The sequence below is a fragment of the Mustela nivalis genome (genome assembly GCF_964662115.1).
Source record: "Mustela nivalis genome assembly, chromosome: 13".
Lineage (NCBI taxonomy): Eukaryota > Metazoa > Chordata > Mammalia > Carnivora > Mustelidae > Mustela > Mustela nivalis.
The window spans coordinates 29918860-29931803 of NC_139032.1; the positions used below are offsets into that span (position 1 = coordinate 29918860).

The window sequence follows — 12944 nt, forward strand, 5'->3', positions numbered from 1 at the left end:
CCCACTTTGTTGCCAAGAAGTCTTCTTCTGGCTGGAGTCCAAAGTGGTGGCCTCAGCTACCTTTCTGGAGCCCGGTTTCCGACATGGCACTCTCTCACTCTTAATAAATGGTTTGAACATCTAAAGTAGCCACAAGGATTCCTGGCATTTGTCAGAGGCGGAAATCCGCATGGCAGACTGAGAGAGTCATAAAATCTTTGTTTTAGTTTGGACTCGTTTAAAAACTGGCATGAAATTAAAAACGTTTTTTTTCTTATGTGGTCACGGAGGTTTCCTCTTAAGAGGTGGGAATTCTACCAGGATGTGATGTATAGGGAAAATGACCATTGGAGTTTTGTTTTTATGCTTTGTTTGGCTCATCTGTGGAAGTGTGGATCTGCTAGGCTTCTTCTGAGTGCGCATGAGCCCCTTCCCTCCAGTCAAAGCCCTGTGTCTGATATGAATTCTCATCAAATATTGAGAAACATTTAATTAAGCGGTTGGCAAACGTGCTTTTAGAACGTGCCTTCCGTTGTGTGCAAACATCCATCCCTACATTCTCATGTTTGTGGATTCTCTTTGTCTTCCAGAAACACTAGCGTCTGTCCAAACCTTTCAGACCCAAGGGTGTAACTTTTGGTTTGTGGTCTCATCTCTCAGTGTCTCTCATTTCAACAACACACAGAAGCTCAGAAAGGTCTGCTGGAAAGGGAAGAAACCGTTTCTCCCCTCTGCTTTCCAAGTTGCTGTGTTCCAGACCCAGTGGAAGGCATGAGATTCCGTGGCTTTGGGGTGTGGTGATCCCCGCCTTACTGGACAATACGAATTGATGGATTAGAGACCTGCAGACTATTTATGAAACCATAGTTTAAACTAAGAACGATGTTAGCAGACACAGCTTCAGGCAGTGAATGAAATTGAACCTGAAGTTACATGAAAGGTGATTTCTTATAATGAAAAAATTCCTTTGTTTGGAGCTTTAATCTACCCAAAGTCAGCTAACAGCATGATTAAGACTCTTTCATCCATCAGACCCTTCCTGAATGTCTCCACCTTGGGCTAGACTATATGTTTGATTCTGAGGATACAGTCCTGGGAGCCAGTCCTCGAGAAGGTCCTGGTCAGGGGTGACAGGCATGACAGCCTGTGTGCTGAGGTCTGTGAACAGATGTAGGACAAGCCAGTGGGGGAACAGAGAGGGGCTGGAAAAGGGTTGGAGATGGGCAAGAGGTGTTGGAAGCTGTTTTTAAGATGAAATAAGGCACGGCCTGAATCTTGAAGGAGGAGTTAGCCTGATGGGCATTTAGAGAAAACGAGAGTACGGAAAGCTCGGTTGTGTGAGAGAGGAGCAGTGGTTTGGAGATGGAGGAGGTTGAAGTTAGGGAGGCTGCCACACGAAGAGCTAGCCTAAGGATGTTTAATGTTCTCTTCTGTAGGCACTACCCGGTGACTATAAAAGTTGAGGCCCAGGCATGACGTGGGCCAATGTGTAGTTTAGAATTACCCACATGTGCATTCTTTATGGCAATTAATAGATGGTCCATGTGATGTAAAAACAGGAAGTCAATTAGGTCAACATGGTCTTATGGATGAAAGCTTATTAGTTAAAGCATCCTGACAACCTTCAGTAGTTCATTCTTTCAACATAGGAATTATGGATGAAGATGTGCTTCTAGAAGAAGTGTCTTTGATGTTCTCTTGTGCAACAGGGGAATCCATTCTGCTCGCTCTCCAATTGCTCTTGTCCTATGGAAAAAGAAATCAGTAAAACTTTGAGTGGAGGTAAAAAAGACAGAAATTTTGAAAGTTTGAGTGGAAATACTTACACATTTCCCGTACAGAAATTAGAATAGAATGTTTTCTAGGTAGCAGAATTTATATGCCTCTGTACCTGTACAGAAAAATTTTTCTCAATAAAAAAATCTTACAGGCTGGGGACATCTGGGTGGCTCAGTAGGTTAGGTGTGTGCTTTGTTTCAGGTCATGATCCCAGGGTCCTGGGATCGAGCCCCATGTCTTGTTCCCTGCTCAGTGGGAAGCCTGCTTCTCCCTCTCCCTCTCCCCTCCCCCCCAAACTCTCTCTCTCCCTCTCTGTCTCTCTCACTCACTCTTGCTCTCAAGTAAATAAAATCTTTAAAACAATATTATGGTCTATTGAAATGACTGTTGAGAAGATGCTAATGATTTAAGATTTGTTAACCATAAAAAGTGATCTTGAAGAAAGTTGCTGTAGTTTTATAAAAAAGATAAAAAGGTAACAAGACCAAATTAAAGAAAATATATTTTTTAGAAAAAAATATTAGTGGTATGACATTCAAGAGAGACCTAGCTAAGGAACGAATCAGAGCAAGTAAATATGATATGATAAGAATATGATAAGAATAATTCTACTTATGTTATTTCTCAGCATTCCGATGATCAATATAAAGAAGGTTTTAGGGCACCTTCATGGCTCAGTAGGTTAATCATCTGCCTTCTGTTCAGGTCATGATCTCTGGGCCCTGGGATGGAGCCCCTCATCACATCAGACTCCCTGCTCAGTGGGGAGTCGGCTTCTCCCTCTCCCTCTGTACTCTTTCCTGCTCATGCTCTCTCTCTCTCTCTCTCAAGTAAATAAATAAATAAATAAAATTTTTTTAAAAATATAAAGTAGGCTTGAGTTTGATTTATACTACACAGGTATATATTACTTACAATTTTAGAAAGTTTATTTTTGAAAGTAGTCTTTGAATTGAACTATTTGACAGATCCAACAAAACAGTAACACCAATTTGCAAGTCAATAAAAAAATAGTTCAACACGACATAACTTTGATTGTTTTAATGACCATTTCCTTCTAAAAGTGTCCCAGGTAAGGGTGATAAATTGCTTTAAATTTTTTTTTTCCCTTTTCTATCACTAAGGTTTAGGTTTACAAGTGTAGAAACTCTCAACAGTACCAGCTTCAGCAAGGGGTTGTCTTCTGTTTTTCTTTTCTGTAAAGTCTGGGATCAACTGTCCAGGGCCTGCGTGCAAGTCCTGCCCCTTCCCCTGACTCATCCAGTATTGGGAATTTGCATCTCCAAGTCTGGTTGTTCCAGCTGCAGCCACATGAGGAAACTGCAGTCCACCAGAAGGAGGGCAGAGGGAAAAGAGAGATCGGTCATGGGCCAGTTGTCTTTTAAGGAAGTTTCCAGAAATCATCTCATTACCTCACTGTTTGCTTTCATCACCTTGGCCAGAATTTAGTCACAGGGGCATGCTTACCTGAAAAGGAGTCTGGGAAATCCAAAATTGGTCATGGCTGGTGGTGGATCAAGGTTAAAATAAGGGATTTATTACTCTGGAAGAAGGATAGTACTAACAGTGGTCCCTGCCTCACACTCTCCCTGCAAATTCATGCCATCCTCCCCCAACCCCAGGCTGACTAGTTTGGTTAGGGAACGCTCTTCATCTGTGCTTTCTAAGTATGCCAAAGATGGGTCCTTAATACCCCAGGACTGCATTACTATTCCTTACAACATTTCTTTGAATCTCTCTTTTCATTTGAAGATTCATGCAAATTTTGATATTATTCTATAATATTTCTATATTTGATTTAAAATACAAACTGTGTCAAAGTTAGGTAGGGTAGAAAAAGTAAACACTAGGAAAATACACCTATTTTGTCTGTGGCTGATTTGAGGAAAAACTGTTTCTCTAACCTTGGATGGCTCAACTATCCAAAGGGTATTCATATTTTAACAGGGCTCTCCAAATTCTTTTTTTTTTAAACGATTTTATTTATTAATTTAACAGAAAGAGACAGAGAGAGAAGGAACACAAGCAGGGGGAGTGGGAGAAGGCGATGCAGGCTTCCTGCTGAGCAGGGAGCCAGATGTGGGGCTCGAGCCGAGGACCCTGGGATCATAACCTGAGCTGAAGGCAGATGCTTAAAGACTGAGCCACCCAGGTGCCCCAGGGCTCTCCAAATTCTAAAGAAACACATTTTTTTCTGGTGGAATTCAGGTGACTGGGAAGGTATTGTGGACATGGGACTCCCCAACCCTCTCCTCACACCTCCCAGATACATAGCCCTTGGCCATGAATTTTATCTGTGTCTGTGACTCATCCAGGTTTTGATAGACAAGGAATTTACTTCTTTAATTCACTGTTTAAAAGAAAAAAGCAGAAGCGAACTAAAGTTCTGAAGGAGGAGGCCTGGAAACCACGTGTTCTCTATGTGTTGTTCGTGTCAATATTTAGAATTCCTGTGTCAATTATTTGGAACTTCGAACGCCCCTTGCATCCATCCACTAATTATTATCACACTTAGCCACGGCATGCACAGCCTTCCTCACAAGGAAATTGTACAGTAATTATGAGGCAACTTGCCTAACATCCCCTTGTTGAGAGGTCGATGTTCAATCTTAGTAACTAAGACTTCAGCTTCTGTTGGAACCTAATAGATAAAATACAGCGGTACCTATCAGGAATCCTCAGTGTGGGTGGGAAATATTTATTCGTTCATAGTATCTTGATCATGGGCCTACTTGCGCCACTCCTGCGCTGGGCCTGGGACAGACTGGTGATCCAGAGCGAGCATTGATGTCAGCTCTGTCGTAGACTGGACACTCACATGAGATTCAATTAATTAATTTTAATAAAAGCGACGAAGGAAAATACAGCCTCTGAAAGACTGCACAGTAAAGATGCACCCACTCTGGGAGACCGGCAAGGCCTGCCCGAGGGGTCATCCACAGGGTGACAAGTTTGGGGCATAGTGTTTTCATGGCAGATGGACTGCCTGTGTGGAGGCCTCTGAGGCTGAAAAGACTTTGAGTTTTTAAAAGAACTTCACGCCAGCCACCTTAAAGAATTACTGAAGAGTTTAAGCAGAGATATGATGTAGTTCGATTTGCCTCGTTCAAAGACCCTGGGGGTTGGTGACATTGGCTTGGGTAGGCAAGCACATGGGCTCAGGTCAAGTGGAAGCTGAAGCAAAGGTGAAGACAGGTGGGTGTCTTCATGAAAGGATGCAGGACCTAAAATCGACAGGGCTGGAGTGTGGACACGACGGGCGTATGCTGGGAGGAAGAGACGGAGAGAGGAGGAGTCGCACATTTATGTAGGAAAATGGCAGTGGGTGGTGGTGCCACGTACCATGATAGGGAGCACGGGGGAGGAGAATGAAGGACGGGCTTGACAGGAAGATCACGAGTTCATAGGATTTAAGAGGTCAGTGAACCCAACTGTTGCAGATTCCCAGGCCCAGAAACAAGAAATGGTTCCACCGGAGGCCTTACTCTTTGAAGTGTGTGCCAGGGACCAGCAGCATAGGCTTTGATCGGAAGCTTGTTAGAAATGCAAATGTTCATGCCCTCCCAGACCCACTGAACTACATTTTAACAGGATTCGCCGAGTGAGCTGTATAGAAAAGATTCTAACTTAATACATGGCAAAGCTGGATTAATACTGAGCTAAACATATGATTTAGAATAAATATTCCTGTTTGTTTTTTAAACTTTACTTATCTGCATGGGTTAGGAGTGATACCCAAGTTAAAAAGGTAAGTTGAAGGTGGTCATTCATTTAGGGATACTTTATTTAATGGACAAAGGGCTACTAATGTTTTACCTATAATATTAAGGAAGGAAGCTGGAGGAGAAAGAAGGGGAGAAAGAGAACAGGCAAGATCTTCAAAGGCCATGTATGCAATGGATTATTCACAATTTGTGAATTTGGGATGGGAAAGAACTGGCCAAGTCAACTCGGCGTTTCATATTGTGGACCCAGGCTTTGGTATATTCTTTAGAACGGACTCAAAACTTCCAGATTCCTTTTGCTTTCATGAGTTCCCTTTCCAGGAAGGGGTATTGGTGGTGATGGTGGATTTCTAAATGTTGCTCAAATAACCAGCACTATAAAAATTCTCAGCAAGAGAGTTCCTTTTGTCTTTATTATTTATGAAGCCCCACTGGGCAGGAATTCCAGCTAACACTTGGCCTTGTGCCGGCACGTCTACCTCCTTGTTGGTGCTCAAGTACGAAACCCCAGCACAGATGTAGAATTCAGAAATGATGCATAACTGTGTACGTTATCTAGTGTTACATGACAAATTACTGCAAAATTTAATGGCTTAACACACAAACCTTTCTTGTCTCTTAGTTTCTGTGGATAGGTGATCTGAGTTTGACCTAGCTCGGTGCCTCTGGTTTGAATCTCTCATGAGTTTCCTACTGAGCTGTTGATTGGGGATGAGATTTTATCTGTGGGGGGTCACCTGCTCCTAAACCCACTCAGGTATTTGCTGGCAGCCCTCAGTCTCTTGCCACATGGGCCTTACCATCTGGTTCCTGCCTCATACCATGGCAGCCGGTTTCCCCAGGACAAGCAATCCATGAGAAAGAAGGTACTTAAGGTAGAAGGAAAAATCTTTTTATAACCTAATCCAGACTGGTCACCTGATTGCTTCTGTCATATTCTACTTTTTAGAAACAGTTCAGTGAGTCCAGCCCACACTCAGGGGAGGGGACTGCACAAGGGTGTGGCTATGCAGGGGTAGGTGCTCCCAGGAGCCTCTTAGAGGCTGCCCGCTACACAAGACTATTTTCTTCTTCATATATACTCTTACCAGAGTGATATGATACTTAAAGATTCTTGTCCAATGAATCCTTTTCTCCTGACCAGTGCAGGGTGTTGGGTTTTTGCCCCAAAGTTTCCAAGGAGAGACTGAGTTTACTACTTTTTTACACATGAATGGGAGAGTACCAGAAAGCCTGTTGAGGACATCTGAAAGGGCTGAGAGGCGGGGATGCAGGCAAGAGGGAAGAGATGGGCAACTGTCCAGGCCGGCAGGCCTCTCCTTCTCCATCGGCCACCTCTCATAATCCGGGGCCTTGAATTCCATAGGGAAGGTCTTCTCCTGTTCATTTCTTCCCTCTTATCTGCTTTAATAGCGGAGCAAATTCTGAACCTAGGCAGACCTCTTCTCTCATTCCATTCCTTGCATTGCTGAAGGCCCAACTCAAAGTACCAGCTCAGGCCCAACTCAAAGTACCAGCTCCCCCCGCCAGGGCTCATTCTAGACCCTGGCCTCTCTCTCCCTGTGCTGCTCTAGACCGTCATGACTGCTAGCCAGCACGTGCCTCCCATGCGTGGGGTGCTATGGACACCACTATAGGCAAAAGGGACCTTTCCCTTGTGCTTAAGGACCTCACAGTCCATTTGGAGAAACAGATACTGATCAAATGACCACATAAAGAAATGTACAACTGCTACAAAAAAAGTGGACCAGGAATGCAGAGACCTAAGTCAGTCTGCAGGTTTGGGCAAGGACTCCGAAGGCACAATTATGCAGAGTCTTAGGAGGGGAGCAGAGTTGGCTGGGTGTGACAACGAGGACTTGCGTGGGGGCAAACCCAGGATAAAATTGAGAGTAGTCCTGGGGCAGCACCCGGGTGGGTCAGTCGGCTAAGCATCTGCCTTCAGCTCGGGTCATGATGTCTGAGGCCCTGGGGTGGAACCCCACATCGGGTTCCCTGCTCAGTGGGGGAGTCTGCTTCTTCTGCACCCTCTACACCCCCCACTTGTGCTTTCTCTCTCTCAAATAAATAAAAACTTTAAAAAAGGGGGGGCTTGAGAGTAACCCTTTAGAAAAAGGGAAGAGGTCCTAGGAGCCTGGAACAAAGATCAGGGGGAGTAGTCTGTGACCCACAGGGGGGATGCTTCCTTTCATGTGTGTTATGGAGTGACAAATGGGAAAGACCAGAACAACCCCTCACCTAAGGCCAGCTTGGGGGTAGAGCATGGAATTCCCAGCTTCCCATGAAGGTGGCAGATCTCAGAGGTATGAGGTCCTCCGAGGTTTTGTGTCAAAGTCCGGAAGTGATGTGGACAGAGTCTTTACACCTGAGTTCACTCCGTGCCATTGTCCCGTTCCTCCAGGACTGAGCACTCTTCCTGGACTATCTGATGTGCTTCTTGTCTCTGGCTCTATCTCTCCTTGTCCCTCCTTCCAGGCTCTGCCCTGATCAGAGCTTCCCGCATTGTCATATGATGTGTCATTCTGTGGACACACCCCCTGAGAATCTTTGCACTTGCAGCCTTCCCACTTGGAATGGTCCCCCCTCTCCTGCAAATGCCCCTTCTCAGAGTGGGACCAGAGATGTAATTTGTGGGGCTCAGTGCAAAATGAAAATGGCAGTCCCCTGGGTTTAAAAGCAGGAAAGGAGCTTGTTCCCTTCTTCTTGCACTTTCTCCTTTGATCGTCGCGGGGTTTTTATTTGCTATTTAACGTCACGCTTCCTTGGGCATGAAGAAAGTTGTAGGCTAAGTACAGACCCTTGCAGGCTCCTAGGGCTCAGGCCCAACTCTGCACCTCCCTGCGCTAGTGCCACAGCCCTTGACAGGCACAGACACTGAGAAGGCATCCTCCAACATATGCTCCATTGCCCACCACACATTCCTTACCAAACATTCATTTACCAAATAAAATGAAGATAGAATTACTAAGAATTTTAATATGGCAACTGCAGAGTAGTAATCTCTGAGTAGAGGGCCTCTTTTGAGCACAGGGTCCTACATGACTGCAGGGTCTCAGGGACCTGCTCAGATCACGGGATCTAAAATCACCCCATTCTATACACATGGTGCAAGGTGCACCCCATCACATCACCCTGTTGTGTGTCCCTGAGAGTAATATTATGTTCCAAAAGTATCCCTTTAATCTGCTTTCTCTTTTTGCTGTCTGCTTCCACCAGAAAAATGTAAACTTTACAAAAGCTTGTCCTAATGATCTCCGTGCCTAGTGTGGGAGCTGGCACATGCAAGACCGTCAATAAATATTTGTTGATTGAATAAATAAACGTATAAGGGAATTTATTGAGCATAGCTTTAAGTAAATTTGCTGTTTCTCCTAGCTCATGCAACCTGGCAACGTGACAGAACCTTCCAGTTAATTGCTTCTCAGTCTTTATTTGGGGTTTCCATCGGAACCCGGGTGTTCCTGCCTATGTCAAGTTTGACATAAAGGCCAGTCCAATCTTACCTCTGCCTTGAAACTTGTTCCTGAATTCCTCTGGCCCATGGGTGTTTTCTCTCTTTGCTGGTCTTCTGGCCTTTCTTATTGGCACTGTGCCTCAGAGCTGACAGAAGGAACACAAGGAAGCCCTGGCATCGGAGTGACCTGCTGTTTCTCAGTTTCATCAACATCATGGCTGGCCTTCCTGGTGCCCCCGTGCTCTCCTTCTTGGTCTTCCTGCCCACAGTCCAGGAGGCTCTGCTTGCCCAGGTCACCCACCAGGCACCGTGACGACAATCACCTCCCATGTTGCCGAGCAACTGCTGCTCGCCTCAGTGAAGCTGGATTCTTGGAAAGTTCCCGAGTATACCAAGATCTCCTGTTCCCTGTAATGAATATAGGCAGTCATTCCTCAAGATGAATGCTAAGGAGCTTAAACATTATAGCTTTGAAAAGTTACACATTTAGTGCATTATTTATGACAAGTGTGCCATTAATGGAGGCTTAGAAGCTTTTTTAGTTAGCAGAGAGTTTTATACTAAAAAATAATGCAGCATGAAAACTACCAGGAGGGTGTCTCCACCATAGCTACAAATGATTTCAAACTGTTCTATTTCATAGATGAAATGAAAAGATATAGAGATGAAATAATCCTCCAGTTTTCTTTTCTTTTCTTTTTTAAAAGATTTTATTTATTTACTTGACAGTAAGAGAGAGAGAGAGCATAAGCAGGGGAGTGGCAGGCAGAAGGAGAGGGAGAAGTAGGCTCCTTGCTGAGCAGAGAGCCCTACATGGGGCTCCATCCCAGAACCCTGGGATCATGACCTGACTGAAGGCAGACCCCTAACTGACTGAGCCACCCAGCCACTGTAATACTCCATTTTTTAAAAAATAAAGATTATTTATTTATTTATTTGACAGACAGAGATCACAAGTAGGCAGAGAGGCAGGCAGAGAGAGAGAGGAGGAAGGAGTCTCACCATGGAGCAGAGAGCCTGAGTGGGGCTCAATCCCAGGACCCTGGGATCATGACCTGAGCTGAAGGCAGAGGCTTTAACGCACTGAGCCACCCAAGCACCCTTAATATTCCATTTTTTAAAAAAGATTTTATTTATTTATTTGAAAGAGAATGAGTGAGAAAGAGCATGAGAGAGGAGAAGGTCAGAGGGAGAAGCAGACTCCCCAAGGAGCCCGAGGCGGGACTCCATTCTGGAAGTCCAGGATCATGACCTGAGCCCAAGGCTGTCGCTCAAACAACTGAGTCACCAGGTGCCCATATTTTTTATTTTTAATTTAATTCCATTGTGGTCAGATTTCAATCCGATGACATTTATGGAGACTTGCTTTAGCATGACATATGCATCTTTAATGAACTGCCACATGATTTTGTCTTCAACCCTCACTTCAAATTTCTCTCTCCTCTCTGAACTTATCATGGAAGTTAGAGTGAATGCTCATGCCCCGAATAGGAACAGATAATGCCAATGCAGGGCCTATTTCTGTTGGAAAGATCTGCTTATTTTGGAATTAGCAAAGATTGGCAAGCTTCTCCTAAAATGTTGACTTCCAGGGCACAGATTTCAAACTCTCTCTACTGAAATTGAGTAATGAATACAAGCAAAATGTGGTCATCTCTGTGTTTTCCAATGAGTTCCATTTAAAAAATTTTATTTATTTATTTATTTTATTTATTTGTCAGAGAGAGAGATTACAAGTAGGCAGCGAGGCAGATAGAGAGAGGGAGAAGCAGGTCCCCTGCTGAGCAGAGAGCCTTATGCAGGCCTCAATCCCAGGACCCTGAGATCATGACATGAGCCGAAGGCAGAGGCTTTAACCCACGGAGCCACCCAGGCAGGTGCCCCCATTGAGTTACCTTTGACAAGCAAGAGACATCCAGTGGGTTTCAGCATAGTGCGAAGTGTAGGATCTGTCACTATCATTCAATACTTAAGTCTCTGTGTCATTGCCCCATTATGGTTTCCAGTTCATTGACATCTCACAGTGTCTCACGGTCTTGGACATGGCAGACACTGAAGAAATTCTATTTAATTGAATGATGGATATATAATAAGCATCCTCCAGCAATGAAATGGTGACACTGAGAAAACAAATTTGTGAAAATGAACATTCCCATTAGTTAGACAGTGCATTATTATCTTTAATGAAATTGATGTATTGGATGTTGCCAACCAACAACCAAATGTTTGTTAACAAATACCACAGCTTCTACACAACTATAAGCTTCTCGTTAAAAGTCACGAGTGTTGAATTCTAAAATCAAGTCCCCAAATTTTAACATAAACATAGTGGGGAGGCTTATTTATAAATTAAGAAGTAAAGTGTTGAATATAGCAAAACAGTATAACATAACAAAAGGCAGATTTAATGAGAGGTGAAGGCAGTGGGGAGAGGTAGTTTTCTCTTTTATAGGCTGTCTGGTATATTCACATTTGTTGGTGGATTAAAGAAAGGCAATTTTATCCTTGTGATTAAATTTAATGTCCATAATCTTAATGTAATGGAGAATCGTATACTAATTATATTTTTATGGCTTTGTTTACCAGATTCAAGAAGAATGTGTTGATTCCATAAATTTAATTTTCAAATCAATGAGCATCATGTAGCCAAATTTGCAAACTGTTTGAATCGTTGTGCTAATAACTGGTTATTTTGGCGTTGTGCTGTGCCTCGTATATTATCTTATACATAGTAGATATTCAGTGAACATGCTTGGATTTAACTGATTTTTCATACAACTGCAATGGGAAACAAAGTAAAGCCTTGCTGTCATGAATGCACATATTTAATAGGATTGACTGAAACTTAGAAGCAATAGCTAAAGAACTAAAGAATATCCTTTTCCTTCTTCTATACCAACCTGCATGACTATTCCTTGCTCATTTCACCAACACTCCTTATTCCATTCATTTAACCTTGCTCATGACTTTGTAAACTGACCTTTTACTGAACTCTCTTGGGTGTGAGTGCATCTTCTGTTTCTGGAATCCTGACTGATAAGAGTTGGGGTTTTGCTAGATATTGGGTGGGGTTCTCTGGAAGAGGACTCTGAGTGGACATTTGCAAGCAGAAGGTTTACTGGGGAATCTCTAGTAAAGGAGGGAGGGAAGCAGGATGGGAACCCTGAAGTGTGACACAGTTGCAGCCAAGGCCTCAGTCGGTCCCACCAGACTCCGGAGCCGGGAGAGCTGTTCAGAGTTGTCTGGGATCAAGGTGAGGGGTCCTGGCTTCTGCACCGCTGTGATGGGTGCAGGTTGCCCTTGGAGAGTGGAGCGGGAGGAAGACATGGAGGGTTAGTACAGGACAATTCCTCTCTGCCAAAAGCCATTCCCAGAGAGCCCGTGAGTCTTCAGCCAGCAGTGATTCTGACAGCTGCAGGAACTAGGCTCTCCAGTCCAAGGGTAGCACCCCACCTAGCCCGCTGCACCCGTTGAATATAAGGTGAAGCGGGGGCGGAGAGGGCATAATGATAAATCCTAGATTAGCCTCTAATGAGGCATGAGTAATGGGCAGTGAAGGCAGATCAGTGAACGATAGGCCCCAGTGGAGTCCTGGAGCAACACTACTACAGCAGCCACGTTTAGATCTTCCCAGAGCCCAGCAGCGGAAACAGAGACTACGGGTTTCCGGGCTGGTGTGGGTGAGCGCAGAAGACCTGAGGGGCCAACTGCTCGGGAGGGGAAGGGAGGGAAGCGGGAGCGTTGTCTTCAATGACAGTAAACTGACCGAAAAGCATGATTGAAAACATTATGAAAATACTTTAAAAACATATTCAAGTGCTTTCTATTGTCCTTATTTGGTATTTGGGGAAAAAAATGTCATTAAAAAGTATGTGGAGGAAGACAAATACGTTTTGTTTAAAACAAGACCACCAGTTGAGTCAGATTTTAGGTTCTAAACGAGATTTTTTAGGATAGAGGAGGACTTTTCCACTCGAAGGCTGTGCCCTTTTCCTCTTTGGGAGCTG

At 44.1% G+C, this 12944-nt stretch overlaps 1 long non-coding RNA gene across 1 annotated transcript; it reads right to left on the reverse strand.

Annotated features, from left to right (window-relative positions):
- Positions 1 to 1560: 1560 nt before the first annotated feature.
- On the reverse strand, positions 1561 to 9265 carry LOC309846349. Its single transcript, XR_014301861.1, has 3 exons — positions 8987 to 9265; positions 2919 to 3059; positions 1561 to 1725 (listed from the first exon to the last, which is right to left on the reverse strand). It is a non-coding gene; the product is annotated as an uncharacterized lncRNA (long non-coding RNA).
- Positions 9266 to 12944: the final 3679 nt, after the last annotated feature.